We start from the raw sequence: 12,602 nt of genomic DNA, 5'->3' as shown, positions 1-12,602 counted from the left end.
ATGCCCACAAATTGCCCCAGTGTGAAAGTCATGGAGGCTCGCCCCATCCTCGACCCCACTGATTCAGTGCATGGTCCTTCTAAACATACTTGACAAGAGCTTGTTGGATATACTCTGAGGGCTCAGACACACTAAGTGCCTTTCTGAGAGCTTTTTGATTGCTGAGCGCTTTAAAAAAAAATCGTTCCCATTCACTTGCATTAAAATCACGTACAAATCGACGTGATCGTGTACATTTTTATGTGTCTGCAATTTTACACAATTGTGGCGATTTTAATGCAAGTGAATGGGAGCATTTTTTTTTAAAAACGCTCAGCAATCAAACGCTCAGAAAAGCTCTTTTATAGTGTGTCTGAGCCCTAATGCTGCACTGGGCAAACTATATGGCCGGTGTGCGCTGTTCATCTGGCCTGCCTATAGGCAGCCGGTTTCCTTTTTCCCCTCCCTCCCTGCAGTCATGAGTGGAACAATTACGGAGGGTTTACTCACCTGCTTCCTGTGTCGGGTCTCCATAGGAACAGGGCGTCACATGGCATGCCATAAGGCTTTCAGCGTGTAATACACTGTTGTCACGTGACGCCCTGTTGCCATGGAGACCCAACGCAGGAAGCAGCAAGTAGGTGAGTTAACCCTGCATAATTATGCTTGCGACTGCAGGGAGGGAGAAATTTTAGTAATGCGGTCAACAGCATGCGCCCTGGGCAGTGCAAACTTTGCCCCGCCCTGCTCAAATGGCTAGTTCCTGTCCATGTATAAATTTGGTCCATTCTTACTCAGTTGCACAAAGCTGCTCGTTCACAGTATGGTCATCATGCTTGTTAGAGATGGTCAGTGCGATGCACATTTTTCAGAGTTGCAGGATAATGCAAATTTATGCAGCTTGAAAACAGACCAATCAAATTCCACCTTGGAAGGATTTGATTGGTCCATTTTCAAGCTACATCAATTTGCATACATATTTGAATAAATCTGCATCAATTTGAAATTATTTGCATCCATTGAGCATCCCTAGGTGCTAGTACATGGACGGGAGAATGGTCCCATAGAAGTGGAAGGTTGGGGACATGGGAAGCCACTGGACCATCCAAAGACCTTCCCTCTACTTAGGTAAGTAGCCTTGACTTTTTTCTGATAACTGGTTTATACAGTACTTTATACTGTGAGCCTCTTAAGTGAAGACAGGCAAGCCTACACAGGTAATTAACAAACCACAGTCTGGATAAACTGAAAGGAAAAGATACACAAATAAGCTGGATACTGGTTCACATCCATTGACTGAATCTGGCCCATTAGTCTTTTTAGCACTATCAGTTTTCCCATGGGCCCACTTCTGCTGCCACTCTGGGGTTGAAGGGTCTGTACACACATCCAATTGTCATTGGCCAATTTTTCCAGTATGAGAGTTTGCCTACACAGTATGTTATATTCAAAGTCTGTTGATTCTCGTACTACATGAAAGTGGTAAAATTGGATGTGTATGCACCCTAATCTTAACCTCCTTAGCAGTAAGCCCGACACTGTGTTGGGCATACCGCTGGCTGGCCCAAGGATCCCCAGTATAATTTTAACTGATTGCACGCTTGTAAAAGCTTCAGCTAACACTAGGCTAGCTAGTACAGATGGCCGGCAACCCCCCAATTGCTGCTGATCCCCCGCTAATACATTACCCAGCCTGGATCCAGCGATCAACGCAGCCTCCCCGGACAGCTCCGCTCTTCTCTATGAGGAGGATCGCACATAGAGAGGACCGGAGATGTGCAGGGAGGCTGCGTTGATCGCTGGCTCCAGGCTGGGTAATGTATTAGTGGGGGATAAGCAGCAATCGGGGGGATGCCGGCCACCTGTACTAGCTAGCCTAGTGCTAGCTGAAGCTTTTACAAGCGTGCGATCACATAAAATTATACTGGGGGGGGGGGGGCTTAGGCTGGAAAACCTCCTGAGCGGCGTAACGCTCAGGAGGTTAACTAGGGATGATCAATGAGATGCAAATAATTCCGAGTTCATGCAACACGGGTTTAAATTGATTGGTCCATTTTGAAGCTGCATATATTTGCATAAAAATTTGTATCATCGTAAATATTTGCATCTCATTGATCATCCCTAATCTTCATCCAGAAAAGCCACTGCAGTTTAAAAGAAAATATTTTCAGTTCACTTTTGGATACTCAGGCTATGATCACAGTGGGGAGTTGTGTTGAGATGCAAATATTTGAGCTTATGCAAATATATGCAGCTTGAAAATATACCAATTAATTTAAGCCTGGGTGGACTTAATTGTTTCATTTTCAAGCTGCGAATATCTGCATATAAATTTGCATAAACTCTGAAATATTTGTGTCTCATTGATCATCCATACTAAAAGCAGGACATCGCTTAGCACATTATACATGTGGTGCAACGCATACAGTGCATAGAAAGTATACTTCACTGCCATTGTTAAAGAGACACTGAAGCGAAAAAAAATTTATGATATTATGATTTGTATGTGTAGTACAGCTAAGAAATAAAACATTAAGATCAGATACATCAGTCTAATTGTTTCCAGTACAGGAAGAGTTAAGAAACTCCAGTTGTTATCTCTATGCAAACAAGCCATTAAGCTCTACCACTTTCAAAGTCCCGGAGAGGGCTGTTATCTGACTTTTATTATCTCAAGTGTTATTGAACTATTTACTTTTTCTCTGCCAGAGGAGAGGTCATTAGTTCACAGACTGCTCTGAAAGAATCATTTTGAATGCTGAGTGTGCCGACTGCGGCAGCACCCAGATCTCACTAAGTGCGGGGGCTGCCTGTACAGCACTTTTACCTAGCTTTTCTGCTACTTCTGTGAAAGAGCCCTAAGGGCCCATTCACACCTGAGCGGGAATCGCACGATTCCCGCTCATGGCAAACTGCTAGCGGTTTTGTAAAAAACGCTACACATTGTAGCAAATGGCAGTGTTCTCACTGCCGCGTTTGCGGTTAGCGTTAACTGCAAACGTGTTGCATGCAGTGGTTTGCCGGCGATTAGCATTTCACATTAAGCGATTGTGATTAGCGTGCAAAGCACGCTAATCGCGATCGCTCCAAAACCGCCGCAGTGTCCAGTGATTTTTCTGCGTTAATCGCGGGAAAATCCCTCCCGCAAGCTGGCGTTTTGCGATTATAGGTGTGAACGGGCCCTTACACATGCAATTAGCTGTAAGGCCTTGTTCACATCATAAATCGCATGCGCTGAGCGATTTATTGAGCGTTTTTGTAAAACTTTTCCAGGGCTGTGGAGTCGAGGAGTCGGAGCAATTTTGGGGAGTCGGTAATTTCATAAATGTTGGAGTCGGATGATTTTGTACAAAAACCACAGCCCTGGAAAGTATTAGACTAAGGAGTCGGAGCCATTTTGGGTACCCGAAGTTGGATCCGGTGGTTTCATAAACTGAGGAGTCGGAGTTGGAAGATTTTTGTACCGACTCCACAGCCCTGCGCTTTTCCTTGCACTTAGAAAAGCACTTTTGCTGAGAGATTAACCACTTCAGCCCTCAGTCGTTTTCACTTTATGCATCCGAGCAATGTTCACCTCCCATTCCTTAGCCTATAACTTTATCACTACTTATCACAATGAACTGATCCATATCTTGTTTTTTCCGCCACCAATTAGGGTCTCTTTGGGTGGTACATTTTGCTAAGAGCTACCTTATTGTAAATGCATTTTAACAGTAAGAATAAGAAAAAATGGAAAAAAATAATTATTTCTCAGTTTTCGGCCATTTTAGTTTTAAAATAATACATGCCTCCATGATTAAAACCCACGTATTGTATTTGCCCATTTTTCCCGGTTATTAAACCGTTTAAATTATGTCTCTATCACAATGTATGGCGACAATATTTTATTTGAAAATAAAAGTGCCTTTTGCATCCATCACTATTTACAAGCTTATAATAGAATTATTTCATCTTTACATAGATATTTAAAAAATTTAGACCCTTAGGTAAATATGTGTTTGTTTTTTTGTTTTTATTGTAATGTTTTTTTTTTTATTACTAAACATTTTATTTGGGTATTTTTGAGGGTGGGATGTACATAGTAATTTTTGTAATGTAAATATATGTTTATTTTTGAAATAAACTTACATTTCTAAGTACGGACGGAACACTGTCTTTCCCTGAATTTAAGACCTCCCCCGAAAGTAAGACCTCCCATATATTTTGAGTATGATCGAAATATAAGACATCCCCAAATATAAGGCCTAGTGGCAGACCTGCTCCTGCTCGCCCGCCCGCTCCCTTTACCTCCCCTGCTCTTGCTGCTGTCCCCCTTCTTAAAGTCCGGAAGCCTCTGCTGATTATGCCTGTCATAATTCACACTGCAGATTAGTGATGACTTGCGGTGAAAGCAGCTACGGTAATGTATCCAGTAACAGCTCCACCCTATACAGGAAGTGATCTCTGTTTACTTCCTGACGGCGCTGTTACTGGATACATTACTGTAGCTGCTTTCAACGTGAGTCACCGCTAATCTGCGGTGTGAATTATGACAGACATAATCAGCAGAGGCTTCTGGACTTTAAGAAGGAGGAGAGCAGCAAGAGCAGGGAAGGTAAAGGGAGCGGGCGGGTGAGAGGAATCTATCTGGCTACCACCATAGAATATAAGACCTTCCTGAAAATAAGACCTACCACAACTTTTGAAAGACAAATTAATGTAAGACAGCGTCTTATTTTCGGGGAAACATGGTAGTTCTTATACTGTAGCTATTGAAATTGCTATTTGCCATGCTGTGACTTTCAACTAGGTTACAATGTTGCAGTCTCTCTCTCTGGATGTAAAGAGAACCAAATGTAGAGCAAATCAGACGGATGGGACTGCAGCACACTTATAAGGTGGCCACTAGCGGAAGTGAAGTCGTTCACTACAGCATCATCTAACCAATCTTTGCTTCCTATCTATCACAACCAACAAGAAAATCCAAATTTTGATTTGACGAAAATCCAATCGGACAACTATTTTTATAATCGTTCATAATCGATTGTGCCCATTAAAAGAGATTATTTACAACCAATCCAGAAATTGGACTGTTAGTGGCCACCTTTAGGCCTCTTGCACACTACATGCGATTCCGATGTGTTTTTTTTTTTATTTTATTTTTTTATACGATCCGATTTTTAATTCCGATTAAAAAACGTGGCAGCATGCAGTACTTTTTTTTTAAATTGGAATCAAAAGTCGAATCATATAAAAACAAAATCGGAATCGCATGTAGTGTGCAAGAGGCCTGAGAAAGGTAAGGCTTCTTTTCCACTTGCAAGCGCAATTGCAAATGTGTTTGTGCTTGCTAAAGGCAAAAGCTTCTTTTTCCACCTGACGAGATTGCGACGTTCACCAATGGGAGTGAAACACAACCACGGCAATAATCGTGCAGCACTATGATTGCGCTCGGGTAAAAATCAAAATGCAGTAATGGAAAAGTGTATAGCGGTTTACATGAAAAATCACAGTGTACTAGCGATCGGCAAAACACTGGCGTTTCGCTTGTTCAAGCAGATCGCGGCTAGTGAAAAATAGCCCTATTGTGGCTGCTTTAATTTGCTGATACTGCTTAGGGGTGTAACTGTAGAAGGAGCCAGTATTGTTGGTGTGGTGTGGGCACAAGCAAGATAATGCTGAGAGTATTGGCAGGGCCAGTTCTAGACTTTTTGCTGCCTGAGGCAAAATTGTGAGGATGCACCCCCCTCCCCCCCCCCCCCCCCTAATTTGGAATGATAGCACAGCACACAACAATTTGCTTTGCTTCATTTAATGTTTTCACATGACATGCTGCAGCTCAACACAATAGAATAGCACACTGGCTGGCTGTGGGGGAGATTTATCAACGCATTACCATCAGTTTTTTCTTCTTACTCTGTTCCAACCAGAAGGGAGAACAGTTCTGCATGATAATAAGAACCTTCTTAAGTCCTAGGTAATAGTGGCAATTTAGCGTGGATTTCTAGAGCTGCACTACAGTTAAGAATAGTGCAAATCCATCCCTAAATTGGCGCAGATTAAGAAGTGCTTGATAGCAGTTCTACAGATGTAGAATTGCAGGCTAGACATGATTGCAGAGTGCAGGCTAGACATGATTTGTATGTTTGTGTGGTGTGCCTCCTCCCTGCTGAATACCTCCTCAGAGCCTGCTGCTATCAATACAGCAGGTGTGTTGGTTACCTCATCAACAGCAATTCCCCTCACACGCTGCACTGTCTGAAAGACTCCTCCGAGCTCCTCCTATCTTACAACAGTTTTAGAAGGAATCTGCACTATTTAGTGATTTCTTAGAGACATTTCTACACGGATTTCTAAACACCTACTAATATTTTGTCTCAGACACTCTTGATAAATGTCTCACTTCTCCTCCTACTCTGACTGCATGCTGTCACTGCCCCACCTAACCCACCTGCCCCACTTAACCCCACTTGCCCCACTTAACCCCTCTTGCCCCACTTAACCCCACCTGCCCCACCTACCTCACCATCCCCACTTAGCCCCAACCTGCCTCACTTAACCCCACCTGCCCCACTGGCCCAACTTCCCCTTTTAACCCCACTTGCCCCACTTAACCCCACCTGCCCCTACTTTGCCCCACTTGCCCCCATTAACCTACTTAACCCCACTTGCCTCACCTGCTCCACTTAACCCCACTTGCTCTACCTGTCCCACTTGCCCAACTTAACCCTCTTAACCCCACCGGCCCCAATAAACCCCACCAGCCCCACTTAACCCCAACTGCCCCACCTGCCTCACTTACCCCACTTAACCTCACCTGCCCCACTTCTCGCACTTAACCTCACCTGCCCCACTTAACGTACTTAACCCCACCTGCCCCACTTAACCCCAATTGACCCACATGTGCCACTTAACCACACCTGTCCCACTTGCCCCACCTGCTTCCAATTGTTTTTGTTTACAAAAAAAATAGGTTACTCACATATTGTGCCAATTATCCATCCCAAATGGACTCCATACATGATAGATAGCTCTAGACTTGGGATCCCAGGTCTCTGTTCTGCACCAAAAGATCCTCATTCCTAATCTGCTATATCCAATGGTATTAACCTTTCTTTTGTAATCCTTGCATGTGTGCAATGCTGTCGTCAAATTCTCCAAAAGGGCGTTTCAAAATGTCAACCTACTGAAATTTTTACATGTTCCACATCTATGGAGAAAATATTCAGGACAACATCTTGTATACATATAGGGCTTGATTCACAAAAGGGTGCTAACATTGTTAGCACACCAAAAAGCTTTGGACGTGTAAACTAGGGTGCTAAGTAGTTTGCATGTCCAAAGCTGTTACTGATCGTGCATTAAGTTGGTGCATCCGAAACGTTGCACCGGTGTGCGCTAAATATTGCACCGTCCGCGTGCAAAGTACGCTTATTAGGCTATTTTGCACGCAGACAGTGTGATGTTTCGCGCGCAACGCTAACCTTTGCAAGCGCAACTTGCGCGCAAAGTAGCATGTGAAGAGCCCGATTTTGCATCCTAAGTGCATTTTCACTAGCATGCTAAAACTTAGCACCAAAATATAAAAATACAATATGTTTGTGCGCTCACTTACAAATGTCCCAAAAAGCTATCCCCAATTGGAGCAGCTATAGTCCCTTTACTTAGCTAGAAAAGTTATTTTTTGGATCGCAGCGTCAGTCACCAAGCATGTGGCGTAAATCCTGATATTACTCCAAAGACACTGCGCTCTCTCCTTCAGAAGCTCCTTCCTCCAAAACTGTTACTCAGAGAAAAAGAGAAAAAACGCACCATAGCATAATACTGTTTTAAATATATTGCCTCTTCCCACAACACCCAGTGCTGCAAATGATATCTGTGCACATCCACCAGTATACAGGGTCTCACAGGTCTTCACCATATATAGTGGCTGCCAGATCACAGACACACGGGGCCTCTCACCTTGTCCGCTGCCGTCCAAGTTATAAGACAGCAAATGCACTTGTTTGTCCCATCAGCATCATCATTCCACCAAACAGATCATCCTAAGGGCAATCCCCTCGTTTAACCTAGTGACTGAAGAGCCTCTCATAGCATAAAACCATCGATTTATTTAAAATTATAATAAAATAGTGCACTCACATGTTTCCAAAGATAAACAAGCATAGCATAAAATCAACTGCTTCCACGCCAACTCTCCACGCCCGTAGCTCCGCCCTACGCGTTTCGTGCATGCGCACTCATCAGGGGCAGCGGACAAGGTGAGAGGCCACGTGTGCTTGTTGGGACACCTGGATACAATAAGGAGCTAGGCACTTTCTGTTTGTTGTGTGGAGGCGCTTATAGCTGTCTGTGATCTGGCAGCCACTATATATGGTGAGGACCTGTGAGACCCTGTATACTGGTGGATGTGCACAGATATCATTTGCAGCACTGGGTGTTGTGGGAAGAGGCAATATATTTAAAACACTATTATGCTATGGTGCGTTTTTTCTCTGAGTAACATTTTTGGAGGAAGGAGCTTCTGAAGGAGAGAGCGCAGTGTCTTTGGAGGAATATTAAAACTTAGCACCCTTTAGTGAATCAAGGCCATAGAAACATGCAGTACATTACAGCTTTCAAAACAAAAGCTGAATGCTAAACTTGCAGCTATAGAGATACAATTTAACATTCTATTACAAGCAGTTGCAAACTGCGGAATAAAAATCAGGGGCATATTTAAAATTATTTATATATACTCCTAAATTTTACTTATGGCCTCCACCTCCTCTATACTCAAATCACTTCTCTCCAAACTGGTACTAAAAAATGTTAAGTGTACCACAGTTGTTAGAATGCAAAGAATCAATACCCACCCGAGGCTTCGTCCAGCTCCATAAGCATGTCTGAGTCCTTCGCCATCCTCCGGCGGTGTGCCTTTCAGCCTCAATCAACACCTGTAGCTGGTTCAGTCATGGACTTTTGCCCTGAGTAAGTATCGATTCTTTTTTTTTCTAACAGCTCTTTTTTTCTTTAAATGTGGTTGTCAACCGTTCAGGACAAAAACTTTTACCATCGATGTGTCTGTTACATAAATGCATTTACAATATATAAGTACTTCCAGACACAACAACAAGGAAATATTTCAACTAACTGGCAAGAAATTACAGTAGTACAGTAACATAGCATTTTAAACATGTAAACATTAGTCTAGAAAGCTTCCATTTCTGTATTTACAAAAAATAGGTTACTCACATATTGGGCCAATTATCCATACCAAATTGACTCCATACATGATAGATAGCTCTAGACTTGGGATCCCATGTCTCTGTTCTGTGCCAAGAGATCCTCATTCCTAATCTGCTATATCCAACGGTATTAACCTTTATTTTGCAATCCTTCCATGTGTGCAGTGCTGTCGTCAAATTCTCCAGAAGGGCGTTTCAAAATGTCCACCTACTGACATTTTCACATGTTCCACATCTATGGAGGAAATATTCTGGACAACATCTTGTATACAAATAGCAATATGCAGTACATTACAGCTTTCAAAACAAAAGCTGAATGTATAAACTTGCAGCTATAGAGATACAATTTAACATTCAATTACAAACGGTTGCAATCTGCGGAGTAAAAATCAGGGGCATATTTAAAATAGTTTAAATATACCTCTACATTTTACTCATGGCCTCCACCTCCCCTACAGCCAATTCTTTTCTCTCCAAACAGGTACTAAGAAATGTAAAGTGTACCAGAGCTGTTAGAATACAAAAAATCGATACCCACCCGGGGGCTTCCTCCAGCTCCATAAGCACGTCTGAGTCCCTCACCGTCATCCCACGGTCTGCCGTTCAGCCTCCATCAACACCTGTAACTGGTTCACTCGTGGTCTTCTGCCCCGACTAAGTATCGATTCTTTTTTTTCTAACAGCTCTTTTTTTCTTTAACCTCTTGAGGACCATGGGCTTAAACCCCCCTAAAGACCAGGCTATTTTTTACAAAAAGGGCCACTGCATCTTTAAGGCCTCGCTGCAGGGCCGCACAACACAGCACACAAGTGATTTCCCCCCCTTTTCTCCCCACCAACAGAGCTCTCTGTTTATCTTTATCTTTTTTTATTATTTTTGCCTATTTGTTAATGAATTTTTGTTCCCTCCCTCCCCAGATCTGGCCAATCACGGTGATCGGCTGTCATAGTCTTCAGCCTATGAGAGCCGATCGCTCTCTAATGTCCCAGAGGGACAGCCGTGTCACACGGCTATCCCCAGTACAGCGCTGCTGCAGATCGCGGCGCTGTACAATGTAATTAGACAGCGATTCCGGCGTCTAACAGTCTCCCGAGTGGCAATGGCCGCTCGGAGACTGAAGGCGGAGCTCCGCTCTGCCCACTAACAGGAGATGCACGTGCAGCCTGCGCGCAAACTCCTGCACTGCGAGCCCCAAGGACTTTACGCCGATCGGCGTTAGGCGGTCCTGGGGCTGCCGCCACGGCCACGATCATCGGCATGACGCGGTGGGCAAGCAGTTAAATATGGTTGTCAACCATTCAGGACAAAAACTTTTACCATCAATATGTCTGTTACATAAATGCATTTACAATATACAAGTACTTCCAGACACAACAACAAACAGGTTCTAAGAAATATAAAGTGTACCAGAGCTGTTAGAATACAAAATATCGATACCCACCCAGGGCTTCCTCCAGCTCCATAAGCACGTCTGAGTCCCTCGCCATCCCACGGTCTGCCGTTCAGCCTCAATCAACACCTGTAATTGGTTCGGTCATGGACTTCTGCCCCGAGTAAGTATTGATTTTTTCTTTCTAACAGCTCTTTTTTTCTTTAAATGTGGTTGTCAACCGTTCAGGACAAAAACTTTTACCATCGATGTGTCTGTTACATAAATGCATTTACAATATATAAGTACTTCCAGACACAACAACAAGGAAATATTTCAACTAACTGGCAAGAAATTACAGTAGTACAGTAACATAGCATTTTAAACATGTAAACATTAGTCTAGAAAGCTTCCATTTCTGTATTTACAAAAAATAGGTTACTCACATATTGGGCCAATTATCCATACCAAATTGACTCCATACATGATAGATAGCTCTAGACTTGGGATCCCATGTCTCTGTTCTGTGCCAAGAGATCCTCATTCCTAATCTGCTATATCCAACGGTATTAACCTTTATTTTGCAATCCTTCCATGTGTGCAGTGCTGTCGTCAAATTCTCCAGAAGGGCGTTTCAAAATGTCCACCTACTGACATTTTCACATGTTCCACATCTATGGAGGAAATATTCTGGACAACATCTTGTATACAAATAGCAATATGCAGTACATTACAGCTTTCAAAACAAAAGCTGAATGTATAAACTTGCAGCTATAGAAATACAATTTAACATTCAATTACAAACGGTTGCAATCTGCGGAGTAAAAATCAGGGGCATATTTAAAATGATTTAACTATTCCTCTTAGTTTTACTTATGGCCTCCACCTCCCCTACAGCCAATCTTCTTCTCTCCAAAGAGGTACTAAGAATTGTAAAGTTTACCAGAGCTATTAGAAAACAAAAAAATCGATACCCATCGGGGCTTCCTCCAGCTCCATAAGCACATCTGAGTCCTTTGCCGTCATCTCACGGTCTGCCGTTCAGCCTCAATCAACACCTGTAACTGGTTCAGTCATGGACTTCTGCCCCGAGTAAGTATTGATTTTTTTTTTTTTTTTTTTAACAGCTCTTTTTTTCTTTAAATATGGTTGTCAACCGTTCAGGACAAAAAACTTTTACCATCAATATGTCTGTTACATAAATTCATGTACAATATATTAGTTCTTCCAGACACACCAAAAATGAAATATTTCAACTAACCGGCAAGATATTACAGTAGTACAGTAACAGCATTTTAAAGAGGAACTCCAGCCTAAACAAACATACTGTCATTAAGTTACATTAGTTATGTTAATTAAAATAGATAGGTCATATAATCTCTTACCCACACTGTTTTAAAAGAACAGGCAAATGTTTGATTTCATGAGGGCAGCCATCTTTTTGGTTGAAAGAAGATGACAGGGAGCATGTGACACAGTTCCAACTGTTCTGTGTCCTGAGCACCTATCCTAGTTGCTAGGCAACGTGAATAACAACATAGGAAATCCCATCATGCTCTGCACAGCATCAGGGGAAAAAAGCCCGGGCTTTTTTTCTTTGATTTGTGGAGCTTAGCTAAAAATGATGCTTTGGTAAGAAAAACAAAGTTCTGATGCTGTGAAACTGTTAAAGAAACACCAAGCCTTTTCAGTTCTGCTGAGTAGATTTTTGGTCCGGAGGCTCACTTTAACCTGCCTGGCGTTCTATTAAGATCGCCAGGCAGGCTGCGGGAGGGTTTTTTTTTAATAAAAAAAAAAACTATTTCATGCAGCCAACTGAAAGTTGGCTGCATGAAAGCCCACTAGAGGGCGCTCCGGAGGCGTTCTTCCGATCGCCTCCGGCGCCCAGAATAAACAAGGAAGGCCGCAATGAGCGGCCTTCCTTGTTTTGCTTACATCGTCGCCATAGCGACGAGCGGAGTGACGTCATCGACGTCAGCCGACGTCCTGACGTCAGCCGCCTCCGATCCAGCCCTTAGCGCTGGCCGGAACTTTTTGTTCCGGCTACG

At 43.0% G+C, this 12,602-nt stretch overlaps 1 long non-coding RNA gene across 1 annotated transcript in view; it reads left to right on the top strand.

The window, feature by feature from the left end:
* Window positions 1–4,485: 4,485 nt before the first annotated feature.
* The window catches only part of LOC137522775 (uncharacterized), a 28,340-nt gene continuing 20,223 nt past the window's right edge, over window positions 4,486–12,602 (top strand). Inside the window, exon 1 of the long non-coding RNA XR_011022437.1 lies at window positions 4,486–4,573. This is a non-coding gene — a long non-coding RNA (uncharacterized lncRNA). The remainder of the gene's footprint in view (window positions 4,574–12,602) is intronic.

This window comes from Hyperolius riggenbachi, chromosome 6 (genome assembly GCF_040937935.1).
Source record: "Hyperolius riggenbachi isolate aHypRig1 chromosome 6, aHypRig1.pri, whole genome shotgun sequence".
Classification (NCBI taxonomy): Eukaryota; Metazoa; Chordata; class Amphibia; order Anura; family Hyperoliidae; genus Hyperolius; species Hyperolius riggenbachi.
The sequence above is the reverse complement of the archived record's forward strand: the minus strand, read 5'-3'. Positions and strand labels throughout refer to the sequence as shown.